This window comes from Nycticebus coucang, chromosome 17 (genome assembly GCF_027406575.1).
Source record: "Nycticebus coucang isolate mNycCou1 chromosome 17, mNycCou1.pri, whole genome shotgun sequence".
NCBI lineage: Eukaryota > Metazoa > Chordata > Mammalia > Primates > Lorisidae > Nycticebus > Nycticebus coucang.
In genome coordinates, this window is record NC_069796.1 from 66,290,658 (window position 1) to 66,307,020 (window position 16,363).

A 16,363-nucleotide genomic window follows, 5' to 3' on the forward strand; every position below is an offset into this window, starting at 1 on the left:
TTGATGTGTTGTTGGATTCTGTTTGCTAGGATCTTTTCAAATATTTTTGCATCAATATTCATTAGAGATATTGGCCTATAATTTTCTTTTCTTGTTGGGTCTTTTCCTGGTTTGGGTATCAAGGTGATATTTGCTTCATAGAATGTGTTGGGAAGTATTCCTTCTTTTTCTATGTTTTGGAAAAGGTTAAGTAATATAGGTACTAGTTCCTCTTAAAAGGTTTGGTAGAATTCTGTTGTGAAGCCATCTGGTCCTGGGTTTTCTTTCTGGGGAGATTTCTTATGGTTGATGCTATTTCAGAACTTGTTATAGGCTTGTTCAACATTTCCACTTCTTTCTGGCTAAGTCTAGGAGAGTGGCATGTTTCCAAGTATTGATCTATTTCCTTCATATTTTCATACTTCTGAGAGTAGAGTTTTATGTCGTATTCATTAAGGATTTGTTGAATTTCTGAGAAGTCTGTTGTTATTTGGCCTTTATCATTTCTGATTGATGAAATTAGGGATTTTATTCTTCTATTTTTGGTTAGGTTAGCCAAAGGTTTATCTATTTTATTTATCATTTCAAAAAACCAACTCTTTGATCTTTTGTATGATTCTTTTGTTTTCAATTTTATTAAGTTCTGCTCTAATTTTAGTTATTTTTTTTCTTCTGCTGGGTTTAGGGTTGGAAAGTTCTTCCTTTTCCAGTTGCTTGAGATATTCCATTAAGTTGTTGACTTCCTCTCTTTCTGTTCTCTTGAGGAAGACTTTCAACGCTATAAATTTACCTCTTAGGACTGCCTTTGTGGTATCCTAGAGGTTCTGATAGTTCATGTCCTCATTATTGTTTTGTTTTGGTAATTCCTTTCTTGATCTCATCTATGACCCAGCTATCATTCAGCATGAGGTTATTTAGTTTCCATGTTATTGTATGAGTATACAGAGTCCTGTTGTTACTGAGTTCAACTTTTATTCCATGATGGTCCAAGAAAATACAAGGAGTGATTTCTATTCTTTTAAATTTGCTGAGGTTAGACTTGGGACCTAAGATGTGATCAATTTTGGAGGATGATCCATGGGCTGATGAGAAGAATGTGTATTCAGTTTTGTTAGGATGAAATGTTCTGTAGATGTCTGTTAGATGCAAATGTTGAATGGTGAAGTTTAAGTCTAAAATTTCTTTGCTTGGCTTCTTTTTGGAGGATCTATCCAATACTGCCAAAGGAGTGTTAAAGTCTCCAAAAATTATGGTGCTGGAGGTGTTGTACTCATGTACCACCTGGAAGAAAAACTCGGACCCCACTTTACGTATAAATCAGATGGTGATTTATTACACCTGCACAGGGGACTGTGGTGATTTATTATACCTGCACAGGTGGGTCACTGTCTCAAAGGGCAAAAATGGCCCTGAAGAGAAAAGCAGGCTGCCTTTTATACCTTTTTTGTTGCTATGTGGCAAGCAAGGGAACAAACACAGAAGCAAAAAGTGGCCGGTTAGCTGAGGGGCAGGGTACAGTCAGGGGCAACAACGTGGCAGGGTTACAGTGAGCTAGCTCAGGGGGTTACATCATGGCAGCTGGCATGATGACAAATTTGGCTTGGGAAATTTTGCTTGAGTAAGCTTTCCACCATTATTTAGCCATTGCTAGGGTGTTGGGGTAAGTTCTACCATGGTTTTACCTGTTGCTAGGAGTTTTTGGGAACTCAGGGAATTTCCTTGTTCTATTCTGAAACCTGTTTGAGGAATTAACCCAAGGGGGCGGGGGTTGAGACATGCAGGGACACAGGCTGAGACACTTAGGTGCTTTTAGGGGTCCCTTTGTTTGGTACTACAGAGGAAATCAAGGTGCTCATGTCAGTTAGAGTTTCTCTTATAAATTGAGGTGCATTCTGGTTGAGTGAATAAATGTTGATATTTGAAATTGCATCATGTTGAGTGTTGTCCTTAACAAATATGAAGTGACCTTCATTATCTTTCCTTACTTTTATTGGTTTAAAGCCTATTGTATCTGCAAATAAAATTGCAACACCTGCTTTTTTCTGATTTCCAGTTCCCTGAATTATAGATGACCATCCCTTCACCCTGAATCTATGTTTATCTTTTTTTTTTTTTTTTTCCAGTTTTTGGCTGGGGCTGGGTTTGAACCTGCCACCTCCAGCATATGGGCCAGTGCCTTACTCCTTTGAGCCACAGGTGCAACCCTATGTTTATCTTTTAATGTAAGGTGAGATTCTTGAATGCAGCAGATGTCTGGCCTGAGTTTTTGTATCCCGTCAACCAACCTGTGCCTCTTTAGAGGACAATTTAAGCCCATTCAAATTAATTGAGCATATTGATAAGCCAGATAGAGTTTTGAGTATCGAGTTTTTTGTTCATTTGTTTGTTTTTTGTAGAGACAGAGTCTCACTTCATCGCCCTCGGTAGAGTTCTGTAGCATCTCAGCTCACAGTAACCTCCAACTCCCAGGCTTAGGCGATTCTCTTGCCTCAGCCTCCCAAGTAGCTGGGAATACAGGCATCTGCCACAATGCCTGGCTATTTTTTTGCTGCAGTTTGGCAGGGGTAGGGTTTGAACCCACCACCCTCCTTATATGGGGCTGGTGCCCTACCCACTGAGCGACAGGCGCCACCCGAGTATCGAGTTTTTTGAAAGTCCAGTGGACATTTTTAATCCTTTCGCCATTATGGAAGTTGGAAATTGATCAAAAGTTTCTGAGTGAGTTTACTTTGGTGGTGGAGGATTGTATTGTTCATTATGGAGGATAGGTTTGAGAATATCCTGGAGAGCTGGTTTAGTTATGGCAAATTTCTTCAACATGGGAATGTCATTAAAGTATTTAATTTCTCCATCATAAATGAAACTCAGTTTAGCTGGATACAGGATCCTGGGTTGAAAGTTATTTTGTTTAAGGAGATTAAAGGTCGATGACCATCCTCTTCTACCTTGAAAGGTTTCAGCAGAGAGATCTGCAGTCATTCTAATGTTCTTCCCCTTGTAGGTTATGGTTTTCTTATGTCTTACAGCTTGCAGAATCTTCTTCTTCATATTAACTTTGGCGAAGTTAATTATAATGTGTCTATGAGAATTTTTTTTTTATTAAATCATACCTGTGTACATTGATATGATCATGGGGCATCATACACTAGTTTCATAGACCGTTTGACACATTTTTATCACAATGGTTAACATAGCCTTCCTGGTATTTTCTTAATTATTATGCTAAGACATTTACATTCCACATTTACTAAGTTTCGCATATACCCTTATAAGATGCACCAAAGGTGTAATCCCACCAATCCCCCTCCCTCTACCCACCTGCCCCCTCCCTCCCCTCTCTTTCCTGCTTCCCCCTATTCTTAGGTTGTAACTGGGTTATAGCTTTCATGTGAAAGCCATAAATTAGTTTCATAGTAGGGCTGAGTACATTGGGTACTTTTTCTTCCATTCTTGAGATACTTTACTAAGAAGACTAGGTTCCAGCTCCATCCATGTAAACATGAAAGAGGTAAAGTCTCCATCTTTCTTTAAGGCTGCATAATATTCCATGGTATACATATACCACAATTTATTAATCCATTCGTGGATCGATGGGCACTTGGGCTTTTTCCATGACTTAGCAATTATGAATAGGGCTGCAATAAACATTGTGGTACAAATATCTTTGTTATGATGTGATTTTTGGTCTTCTGGGTATATGCCCAGTAAAGGAATTACAGAATTGAATGGCAGATCTACTTTTAGATCTCTAAGTGTTCTCCATACATCTTTCCAAAAGGAATATATTAATTTGCATTCCCAGGGAACACTGGGGAATATATTAATATATTAATTTGTTCCCAGGGAACAAAAAGGGAACATCAGCAGTGCAAAAGTGTTCCCTTTTCTCCATATCCAGACCAACATCTGTCTATGAGAATTTTTATTTGGTTGAATCGTGCCGGAGTTCTGAAACTGTCTGCTATCTGAATTTCAGAATATTTTGGCACATCTGGAAAATTTTCTTTGATTATTTCATGAAGTAAAGCATCTGTATCCTTCGCAGCAACCTCATCACCTTCAGCTATTCCTATAACGTGAATATTAGATCTCTTCAAATTATCCCAGAGCTCTCTGAGAGAATGACCTGTTTTTGTTCTCCACCTTTTTTCCTGTTTGAATGTTTGGGAGCATTCAAAAGTTTTGTCTTCATTGTCAGAGATCATTTCTTCTGCCTGCTCCATTCTGTTACTGAGGAATTCTACTGTATTTCTCAATTTTTGAGGGCTGCAAATTCTTGCTTCAATGTGTCAAAATCTTTAGTCATTTTGTCTTTGAATTCGTTGAATCCTTGAGACATCTTTTGAATTACTGCTTGAAATTCTAATTCCATCTTTACCTCTATTCTGTTGATCTTATTTACTATCCAAATCCTCAACTCGATTTCTGATATCTCAGCCATTTGTTTATGAATGGAATCTTGTGCTGTGTTTGCTTTATCGTTCCTTGGGGGAGTTGATCTACTCTGATTATTCATGTTGCCAGAATTTTTCCACTGATTCCACCTCATGATTGTTTTTCACCATTGGCTAGGTGGGCAGGTAAGGTGAAATTGGATTGGGAGTTCCTGGAGTTGTGGTTAACCAGACTTTTGTTAAGGATCTGGGACTGATGACTGCAGCTTTTTCCCCTTTAGCTTTATGAAGGACCTGTACAGTATTAAAGTCTGAGGCTGGAGACAAGATGGCTGACTGAAGCCAGCTTTCCACAGAGGTTCCCGTTCAGAAGGAGAGTTAAAGGACAAAAATTCAGCAAGTAACCTGGTGGATTTGAGCTGTACTGAGAGAGACGGCTGTAGAATGCACGTCAGCCTGGCTGAGGCGAGCTGCGACCACAAGGATACAAACAAAAGGTATAAAATCCATCACCAAGCGGACGGGAGTTCCCTCCCCAATGAGAATGACGCAGAGTGACCCACAAACAATTGGGCAGAGTTCAAAGGTCCTCCCACTACACTCCACAGGAGAGACCCTCTAAAAACTGGACCTACCTCCCCTACTGGGGTGCCACGGCGTCCTCCTGCAGGCATAAAACTGTATAAACTGTATATGGTCTCTACCTGGATTTCGGAGCTCCCAGCGCTCTCCTTCGCTCACACTGGGGTCTGGAGGCCAGTCCCAGTCGGTCGGCAGAGAGGGGACTGCACCAGAGTGGCAGTTCCCTGAGGCACAGTGCGACAGCCGTCTTTTGGTGATAATATGGACAGACATAAAATGTGTAAAGCTGTGTGTGTTCTCTGCCTGCAACCCCAGGCTTCCAGCGCTCCCCGTGCTCCCCTCTGCTCTCACTCCAAGGTCTGGAGGCCTGTCCCCCAGGGGTCCAGACTCTTGGGCGATTGCTCAAGGGGTGTATACAGGGCTGGCCTGCAGTCTGTCAGTGCAGATTCTGGGGTACAGAGTGGAGAGAGGACGATTGGCCGGAGGGGAGCTACACCGGAGCAACGGTTGCCTGAGCCATAAGGCAGCAGACGTCTTTTGCTAGCAATACGGCTCACTACAGAATATTCTGAAGCCACACCCCTGTCTCCCTGGGCAACCAGAGACTCTGAGTTTGCCTGAGGCAACATAAACTGGCAAACCAGGGAAACTCCCAGGGCGGGGCTGACCCAGAGGTCCGCTTTACTAAACCTAGGATGCACCTGGCCCTCAGGGGATCATCAGCCTATAGACAATACAAGAGCAAAGACAAGCTGATTTGGAACTCAATTCAGCTTCTCTTCTGCAGGGGAAACGCAGAGTTGTTCTGTTCTGTTCTGTCAGTAACATTAATCAGGGGTGAGACTGGACCTGAGTGAAAACCCCTCAACCTTCATCTAGCGCCCGAGGTTGTCAAGGCCTCAGCTCTTCCTGCTGGAGAGAGGCAGAGCACAGTGGCCTGGCAGACTTCCTTGTGATTCAGGCAGGTACAAACTCCTGGAGTACCGATTCACTACAGGCAACAGGGTCAGCCAACTGCAGGGCTATCAGTGACTGGGTGTGAAGTGGTCCAAGGTGGGGAAGGAGGCAGCAACCTTCCCAGACTGATTTATAGGCTGGCTGGATTCTCCTGACTCCACGCAGCACTGGAGCAAGCCACACCAGAGTAGTCACCAGACCCCTGTGATCCAGTTCCCAGAGACCTCTTAAACTCTCTCACCCGAGACAGGTGCAGACTGAGACAATTGATTTGGACATTTTTGAACTGAACCAATCACCTGAGGACAAATCAGGTGGTGCCCAAGGTGCACAGTGGTAGAAAGGTTTGATTTTTCTTTTCCAATTGTTTGCCGGTGGGGTGCAGGGTGAATTAATTGCTGATATTTCTCCACAGCTGAGACTTCAATCCAAAGTATCTGTTTCACAAGGGTGGAACAGAAACAAGCTGAAAACAAGGCAGAAGCATTTAGCCCCACCACATGAGACAGGGCCCCAGTTTCTCAGGCCACAACACTGTACGGGCCCTCGACAAAGCCCCAGGGGAAAAAAACAGATGGAGTAAAACAACCATGGGGTGGAATCAGCGGAAACACTCTGGCAACATGAATAACCAGAATAGATCAACCCCCCCAAGGAAAGATATGGCAGATGCAATTGAAGATCCCATTCATAAACAACTGGCTGAGATGTCAGAAATAGAATTCAGAATTTGGATTGCAGACAGGATTAACAAACTGGAATTAGGAATTTGAGGAGAAATTCAAAAGTTGTCTCAAGAATTTAACGAATTTAAAGACAAAACCACCAAAGACTTAGACACACTGAAGCAAGAATTTGCAGCCCTCAAAGATATGAAAAATACAGTAGAATCCCTCAGTAACAGAATGGAGCGAGCAGAAGAAAGGATTTCTGACATCGAAGATAAAGCCTTTGAACGCTCCCAAACTCTCAAAGAGGAAGAGAAATGGAGAGCAAAAACGGATCACTCACTCAGAGAGCTCTGGGATAATTCGAAGAAGGCGAATATCTGAATCATAGGAGTTCCAGAAACAGATGAAGTGGCCTCGCTGGGCACAGAGGCCCTTCTGCATGAAATTATGAAAGAGAATTTTCCAGACATGCCTAGAGACTAGAAATTCTGATTCAGATAGCGGACAGCTTCAGAACCCAAGCATGACTCAACCCCAATAAGACATCCCCCAGGCATATCATAATTAACTTCACTAAAGTTAATATGAAGGAGAAAATCCTCAAATTTGCCAGGAGAAAGAAAACCATTACCTTCAGAGGCAAGAATATTAGAATGACTGCAGATCTCTCTGCTGAAACTTTTCAAGCCAGAAAAGGGTGGTCACCAAGTTTTAATCTCCTAAAGCAAAATAACTTTCACCCCCGGATTTGTATCCAGCTAAACTGAGTTTCATTTATGATGGAGAAATTAAATACTTTAATGACATTCACATGTTGAAAAAATTTGCCATAACCAAACCAGCTCTTCAGGATATTCTCAGACCTAACCTCCATAATGACCAACCCAATCCTATACCACAAAAGTAAACTCACTCAGAAACTTCGGATCAAACTCCAACTTCCACACTGGTGAAAGGATTAAAAATGGCCACTGGACTTTTGAAAAACTCGATACCAGACTTATCAATATTCTCCATTAATGTGAACAGCTTAAACTGTCCTCTAAAGAGGGATAGGTTAGCTGACTGGATACAAAAACTCAGGATAGATATCTGTTGCATACAAGAATCACATCTTAACCTGAAAGACAAATACAGACTCAGGGTGAAAGGATGGTCGTCCATATTTCAGGCAAATGGTAATCAGAAAAAAGCAGGTGTTGCAATTTTATTTGCAGATACAATAGGCTTTAAACCAACAAAAGTAAGGAAGGACAAGAACGGTCACTTCATATTTGTTAAGAGTAATACTCACTATGATGAGATCTCAACTATTAATATCTATGCACCAAACCAGAATGCACCTCAATTCATAAGAGAAACTCTAACAGACGTCAGCAACCTGATTTCCTCCAGCTCCATAATCGTCGGAGATTTCAACACGCCTTTGGCAGTGTTGGATTGATCCTCCAACAAGAAGCTGAGCAAAGAAATCTTAGATTTAAACCTAACCATCCAACATTTGGATTTAGCAGACATCTACAGAACATTTCATCCCAACAAAACTGAATACACATATTTCTCATCAGCCCATGGAAGTTACTCCAAAATCGATCACATCTTGGGTCACAAGTCTAACCTCAGTAAATTTAAAGGAATAGAAATTATTCCATGCATCTTCTCGGACCACCATGGAATAAAACTTGAGCTGAGTAACAACAGGAATCTGCATACTCATACAAAAACATGGAAGTTAAATAACCTTATGCTGAATGATAGCTGGGTCAGAGATGAGATTAAGAAAGAAAATCGCCAAATTTTGGAACAAAACAACAATGAAGACACGAACTATCAGAACTTCTGGGACATCGCAAAGGCAGTTCTAAGAGGGAAATTTATAGCACTGTAAGCCTTCCTCAAGAGAACGGAAAGAGAGGAAGTTAACAAGTTAATGGGACATCTCAAGCAACGGGAAAAGGAAGAATATTCCAACCCAAAACCCAGTAGAAGAAAAGAAATAACCAAAATTAGAGCAGAATTAAATGAAATTCAAAACAAAAGAATAATACAACAGATCAATTAATCAAAAAGCTGGTTTTTCGAAAAGGTCAATAAAATAGATAAACCTCTGGCCAACCTAATCAGGAAAAGAAGAGTAAAATCTCTAATCTCATCAATCAGAAACAACAAAGACGAAATAACAACACACTCCTCAGAAATCAAAAAAATCCTTAATGAATATTACAAGAAACTTTATTCTCAGAAATATGAAAATCTGAAGGAAATTGACCAAGACTTCGAAGCACATCACCTTCTAAGACTTAGCCAGAATCAAGTGGAAAAGTTGAACAGGCCCATATCAAGTTGGGAAATAGAATCAACCATACAAAACCTCCCTAAAAAGAAAAGCCGAGGACCAGATGGTGTCACGTCTGAATTCTACCAAACCTTTAAAGAGGAATTAGTACCTATATTACTTAACCTGTTCCAAAAGGTAGAAAAAGAAGGAAGACTACCCAACACGTTCTATGAAGCAAACGCCTTGATCCCCAAACCAGGGAAAGACCCAACAAGAAAAGAAAATTATAGACCGATATCACTAATGAATAAAGATGCAAAAATATTCAACAAGATCCTAACAAACAGAATCCAGCAACACATCAAACAAATTATACATTATGACCAAGTTGGTTTTATCCCAGGGTCTCAAGGCTGGTTCAATATACGTAAATCTATAAATGTAATCCAGCACATAAACAAATTAAAAAACAAAGACCATATGATTCTCTCAATTGATGCAGAAAAAACTTTTGATAATATCCAGCATCCCTTCATGGTCAGAACACTTAAGAAAATCGGTATAGAAGGGACATTTCTTAAACTGATAGAGACCATCTACAGCAAACCCACAGCCAACATCATATTGAATGGAGTTAAATTGGAAACATTTCCACTCAGATCAGGAACCAGACAAGGCTGCCAGGGTCTCCATTGCTTTTTAACATTGTACTGGAAGTTTTAGCCACTGCAATTAGGGAAGAAAAGGCGATCAAGGGTATCCATATAGGGTCAGAAGAGATCAAACTTTCACTCTTTGCAGATGATATGATAGTATATCTGGAAAACACTAGGGACTCTACTACAAAACTCTTAGAAGTGATCAAGGAATACAGCAGCGTCTCAGGTACAAAATCAACATTCATAAATCGGTAGCCTTTATATATACCAACAACAGTCAACTTGAAAAAACAGTTAAGGACTCTATCCTATTTACAGTAGTGCCAAAGATGATGAAAAATTTGGGAATTTATCTAACAAAGGACGTGAAAGATCTCCATAAAGAGAACTATGAAACTCTAAGAAAAGAAATAGATGAAAATATTAACAAATGGAAAAACATACCATGCTCAGGGCTGGGAAGAATCAACATAGTTAAAATGTCTATATACCCGAAGCACTATATAATTTCAATGCAATCCCTATTAAAGCTCCACTGTCATACTTTAAAGATATGGAAAAAACAATACTTCGTTTTATATGGAATCAGAAAAAACCTCGAATAGTCAAGACATTACTCAGAAATAAAAACAAAGCAGGAAGAATTACGCTACCAGACCTCAGAGTGTACTACAAATCAATAGTGATCAAAACAGCATGGTATTGGCACAAAAACAGAGAGGTAGATGTCTGGAATAGAATAGAGAATCAAGAGATGAATCCAGCTACTTACCATTATTTAATCATTGACAAGCCAATTAAAAACATTCAGTGGGGAAAAGATTCCCTATTTAACAAATGGTGCTGGGTGAACTGGCTGGCAACCTGTAAAGGACTGAAAGTGGACCCACACCTTTCACCATTAACTAAGATAGACTCTCACTGGATCAAAGATTTAAACTTAAGACATGAAACTATAAAAATACTAGAGGAGAGTGCAGGGAAAACCGTTGAAGAAATCGGGATGGGTGAGTATTTTATGAGGAGGACCCCCCGGGCAATTGAAGCAGCTTCAAAAATACACTACTGGGACTTGATCAAACTAAAAAGCTTCTGCACAGCCAAGAACACAGTAAGTAAAGCAAGCAAACAGCCCTCAGAATGGGAGAAGATATTTGCAGGTTATGTCTCCGACAAAGGTTTAATAACCAGAATCCACAGAGAACTCAAATGCATTAGCAAGAATAGAACAAGGGATCCCATCACAGACTGGGCAAGGGATTTGAAGAGAAACTTCTCTGAAGAAGACAGACGTGCGGCCTTCAGACATATGAAAAAATGCTCATCATCTTTAATCATCAGAGAAATGCAAATCAAAACTACTTTGAGATACCATCTAACTCCAGTGAGACTGGCCTATATCACAAAATCCCAAGACCAGAGATGTTGGCGTGGATGTGGAGAAAAGGGAACACTTTAACACTGCTGGTGGGAATGCAAATTAATACATTCCTTTTGGAAAGAGATATGGAGAACACTTAGAGATCTAAAAATAGATCTGCCATTCAATCCTGTAATTCCTCTACTGGGCATATACCCAGAAGACCAAAAATCACATCATAACAAAGATATTTGTACCAGAATGTTCATTGCAGCCCAATTCATAATTGCTAAGTCATGGAAGAAGCTCAGGTGCCCATCGATCCATGAATGGATTAATAAATTGTGGTATATGTAAACCATGGAATATTATGCAGCCTTAAAGAAAGATGGAGACTTTACCTCTTTCATGTTTACATGGATGGAGCTGGAACATATTCTTCTTAGTAATGTATCTCAAGAATGGAAAAGAAAGTACCCAATGTACTCAGCCCTACTATGAGACTAATTTAGGGTTTTCACATGAAAGCTATAACCCAGTTACAACCTAAGAATAGGGGGAAGGGGGAAAGGGAGGGGAGGGAGGGCGTAGGGGGTGGAGGGAAGGGAATTGGTGGGATTACACCAGCGTTGCATCTTACAAGGGTATATGTGAAACTGGGTAAACAGTCTGTGAAGCTAGTGAATGATGCCCCATGATCGTATCAATGTACACATCTATGATTTAATAAAATAAATAAATAAATAAATAAATAATAAATAAATATATAAATAAAGTCTGACGCTGAGGAAACCTACTTGGTGTTGTGGGGTTAGGTGGCTCTGTCTTGTATTCAGCCTGTTCTTGTCTGATCCTAGTGGATCAATGACTCTGGTGAAGTCTTAGCTGAAGTTTGCTTTCTTGGAGTGGTAGCTTGCCTCAGCAGAGGTGACCTGCAGTTGTCATGTTTCTCTCTTGTCTCGGCTCCCAGCCTTCAGCTTAATTGGGTACTTTCTGGATGTTATCCTTCCCTCTGGACAGGAGCTTCTATCGGAGGCTGCCTCCAGTCGGCCATTTTGCCCCTCCTTTCGGGAGGTCTACTTTTAGATCTTTGAGGAATCTCCAAACTTCTCTCCAAAAAGTGGTATTACTTTGCAATCCCACCAGCATTGTAAAAGTGTCGGCCTACTCTAATTCTGTATGACTTCACCTTACCTTGGTAACAACTGATCCTGTTTCAATAAAAGGCTAACTTTACAGGTGGAAAAGGCCCTGGGGGTAAGAATTTAGTATATCTTTTTGTAGGATATAATTGAACCCACAATATGAGTGTTCTGGTATGAGACAGTATCTCACTGCCCTGTGCTCTGGGGACAGAAGTCAAATTACCATGCCAGATACATGCCTTAATCCTAGCCCACTACAGGTTCTCATTCTGTATATTATTACAGTTAGATCAAGTGATGCAAAGGTGAAGGAATTTTAAATTTCATTCCCAATGGCAGCAGGGATACCTCCTCTAATATCCCAACACTTACACAATTTTCCAACATCTTCCAAAGTATCAAATTCTTTCTGGCTTAAGATAGCCAGAGCCAGTGTTTGATATATGGGGAGGACTACTCCAGTGGCACCTATGAATCAAAGGGGTAGGGTGCCAGCCCCATATTCCAGAGGTGATGGGTTCAAACCCAGCCCTGGCCAAAACTGCAAAAACAAAATAAAAATTAAAAAAAACTATAAAAAAGTGAAACAGGATGAGGGGCAGCAGAGATGCTTCACTTGTAAAAGATGTAGGGTCATAAGAAAAGACTGTGTTTTTTAAAAAACTAAGATAGGAAGAGACTGATCTGTTAAGTAAATTGATGACCTGCAGGTATGATTTAAGCCTTGTCTTTCATGGCCTTAGACAAGTTAATAGTTACAAAGGAAAGCTCTACTGAGGGAAGGGACAGGAGGAGGCTTGTCAGAGCGCCCTTCTCAAGGCCAGCAACTCAGCTTTAGGGTCTTTCTGGGGTGCCCTTGGCTAAGAGGGCCCATTTGGTCAGTTGGATTTTATTTTAGTTCACAGAACATTTATGAAATAAGAACAGATTATCAAATGTAAAGTAAACTAAGAATAAAGAAAAGTATAATGATGTAAACATGTTACCCACTACCCACGCATGCCAAGTTTTTTCTGGAAAGCTTGGCATTTGTGTCCAAGGCTGGATCAGAAAAATGAGAGCAAGTGTTTGAGGAAAAGGAAAGAGAGGTTATTAATTTGCCAGCAAATGGAGAAAAGGTAAACTGTCTCAAAGTTTCATTTTTCTAATCATTAGCAGAAATACAGAGCTTTCATTTTGTTTTGTTCTGGTTTGTTTTCCCATCAACCAAAGGTAAATACCAATCAGACAAAAACTCAAAGGAGATAAAACAAAAATGGAATAGTGGGTAGTGACTCCTAAATTCCATATTTGCCATATATTTCTTAATATACATGTATATTTCTACAATTAAGAATCAAGTGAGGTGGCGCCTGTGGCTCAGTTGGTAAGGCGCCAGCCCCATATGCCGAGGGTTGCAGGTTCAAGCCCAGCCCCGGCCAAACTGCAACAAAAAAAAAAATAGCCGGACGTTGTGGCGGGCGCCTGTAGTCCCAGTTGCTTGGGAGGCTGAGGCAAGAGAATTGCGTAAGCCCAAGAGTTAGAGGTTGCTGTGAGCTGTGTGTCGCCACAGCACTCTACCTGAGGGCGGTACAGTGAGACTCTGTCTCTACAAAAAAAAAAAAAAAAGAATCAAGTGAGACAAAGTTGGAGTGGGGCCGGCGCCGCGGCTTCTGCTCGCCGAGCTGCTGCCGCCGCCAGGCGCACAGGCGGACGCTCGGAGCTGGGGTCGGCGCAACAGAGCCGGTGGGGCACAGCGGGGCTGACTGGCCCCAATGAGGCGTAAGGAGAAGCGGCTCCTGGAGGCTGTGGCGCTGGTGCTGGCGGCCCTGGTCCTCCTTCCCAGCGTGGAGCTCTGGGCGCTGTACGGCCAGCCGCAGCCCAATGGCACCCCTGGGGAATCGGGGGCAGCGGTGGCCCCGGCAGCAGGACAGTCAGGGAAAATAAAAGTAAATACTATCATTTAGGGGCGGAGCAAGATGGCAGCCGAGTAACAGCTTCCTTGCATCTGGGCACTGTGAGTCTGGGGAGATAGGACTCCAGGCATCTCTGGCTGGTGGGATCTGCCCATCATCACCCCTGAGAGGATACAGGGAGTCAGCAAGAGACTTCTGGACCCCAAGAGGAGGACTAAAACAGTGGAAAACCGGCAAGTGGTCGCATGTGTTCAATCCATCTAAACCCGCCCGCAACTGTAAGTTCAGTAGCAGCGAGACTGCAAACCAGAAAGGACTTACCTGTGAACTGTTTTGGTGTCTTTGGACTTGGCACTCAGCTGAACTGCCTTGGGGAGAGCCTGAGTGGGAGTGCGGAGAACTTTGGCCTTTGTCTAGGGCCCCAGTCTGAGCCAGACGGAGCTAATAGTGTTTGGCTCTGGGTCACAGGCAGCCATTGTGAGCGATCTGCCCCGGCAAGCTCCACCCTTAGGGTCACAGAACTAGAATTGGGTGGGAGCCGGTAACCCAGTGACTAAGTAGCCTAAGGGCGGGGACTGAGCCGCCTTGCAGCCCTAACCCTCTGGGGCAGAGGGAGATCAGTTTTGGCACACAGGATAAGTGTATAGCCACTTCAGCAGTGATTCCAGCAACAAGCACTTTCCTGGGAAAGCTTCTGCTCAGCAAGTGAACAAGTTCAAAGTGCCTTTTAAGTGGGCTGAAGAGAGATTTAGGGTGTCTACCTGCTGGAGTTTGAGAAACTAGCAGCCTCCAGTCGTATCAAAACTGTGATTAACATCTCATACCTCAAAAGACCTCGTGTTGCCCAGACAATATTCAATAACATATACATACTGCTTTGTTTTTGGTTGTGGTTTTTTTTTTTTGTTTTTTTTTTTTGGTTTGGTTCTTTTTTTTGTTTATTTTGATGTTGTTGATTGTTGTTTTGTTCTTTCAGTTCAACCTTTTCCATACAGACCCTTTTTCTTTCTCAATTTTTCTAGTTTAATTATAATTTCCCATTGCTGACTATTTCAATAATTAGAACTTCATTTTTGTTAGTGTTTCTACTGCTATTATTTGGTTTTCCAGCCAATTTTATCAAGTAAAGTTTTCTGTTTCTTTCTTTTGGTTTGATTTACAGCATTTTTGTCTTTTCTCTCTACTTGGTGGAGGTGGGGTACTGTGTCTGATCAGGTTAGCAAAGAGCTGCTGACCTCAAGGGAACCACCCAACTGGGCACCCCCAGAAGGTGGTTTTTTTTTTAAGGTTGTATCAAAGTACCATACTGTACACATATATTGCTCTGTTTCCCTCTTTCTCTGCCTCTCTTCTTTCAGTCAATATTCCTTTTACCCACCCCCTCTCCTTTCTCTATTTTTCTTTTTTTTTCTTATCACACGGTCCTCCTTGCTTTCACCCCTTTTTTGCTCTTCAACCTTCTCACCCTTCTGGTCCTGTAACCCTTAGTCCACAGGCACGAGAGCAAGAGGAAGTGAAAGGAAAATTAGGACAAGGAAACAGATAAAAGAAATCACTCATGAGGAAGAATCAGCAGAAAACTCCAGGCAACATGAAGAACCAGTCCAGAACAACCCCGCCAAGGGACCATGAGGTAGCTACTGCAGAGGATTCCACCTATAAAGAAATGTTAGGAATGACAAAAAGGGAATTTAGAATACACATGTTGCAAACAATGAAAGAAATGATGGAAATAATGAAGGAAACTGCTAATAAAGTGGAAAATAACCAAAAGGAAATTCAAAAAGAGAATCAAATAAGAGATGAACGATATGAAGAATATAAAAAGGATATAGGAGAGCTGAAGGAACTGAAACAGTCAATTAGGGAATTTAAAGATGCAATGGAAAGTATCAGCAACAGGTTAGACCATGCAAAAGAAAGAATTTCAGAGGTAGAAGACAAAGTTCTTGAGATAACTCAGATAGTAAAAGAGGCAGAAAAGAAGAGAGAGAAAGCAGAACGTACACTGTCAGAATTATGGGACTTTATGAAGCGTTGCAACAGTCGAGTTATAGGAATCCCAGAAGGGGAAGAAGAATGCCCCAGAGGAATGGAAGCCATACTAGAGAATATTATAAAAGAAAATTTCCCAAATATCACCAAAGATTCTGACACACTGCTTTCAGAGGGATATCGGACCCCAGGTCGCCTCAACTCTAACAGAGCTTCTCCAAGATACATTGTGATGAACCTATCCAAAGTCAAGACAAAAGAAAAGATTCTACAAGCTGCCAGCAGTAAGCGCCAGTTGACCTACAGGGGCAAATCCATCAGAGTGACCGCAGACTTCTCTAATGAAACTTTCCAAGCAAGAAGACAATGGTCATCTACCTTTAATCTACTTAAACAGAACAATTTCCAGCCCAGAATTCTGTACCCTGCTAAGCTAAGCTGAAAAATT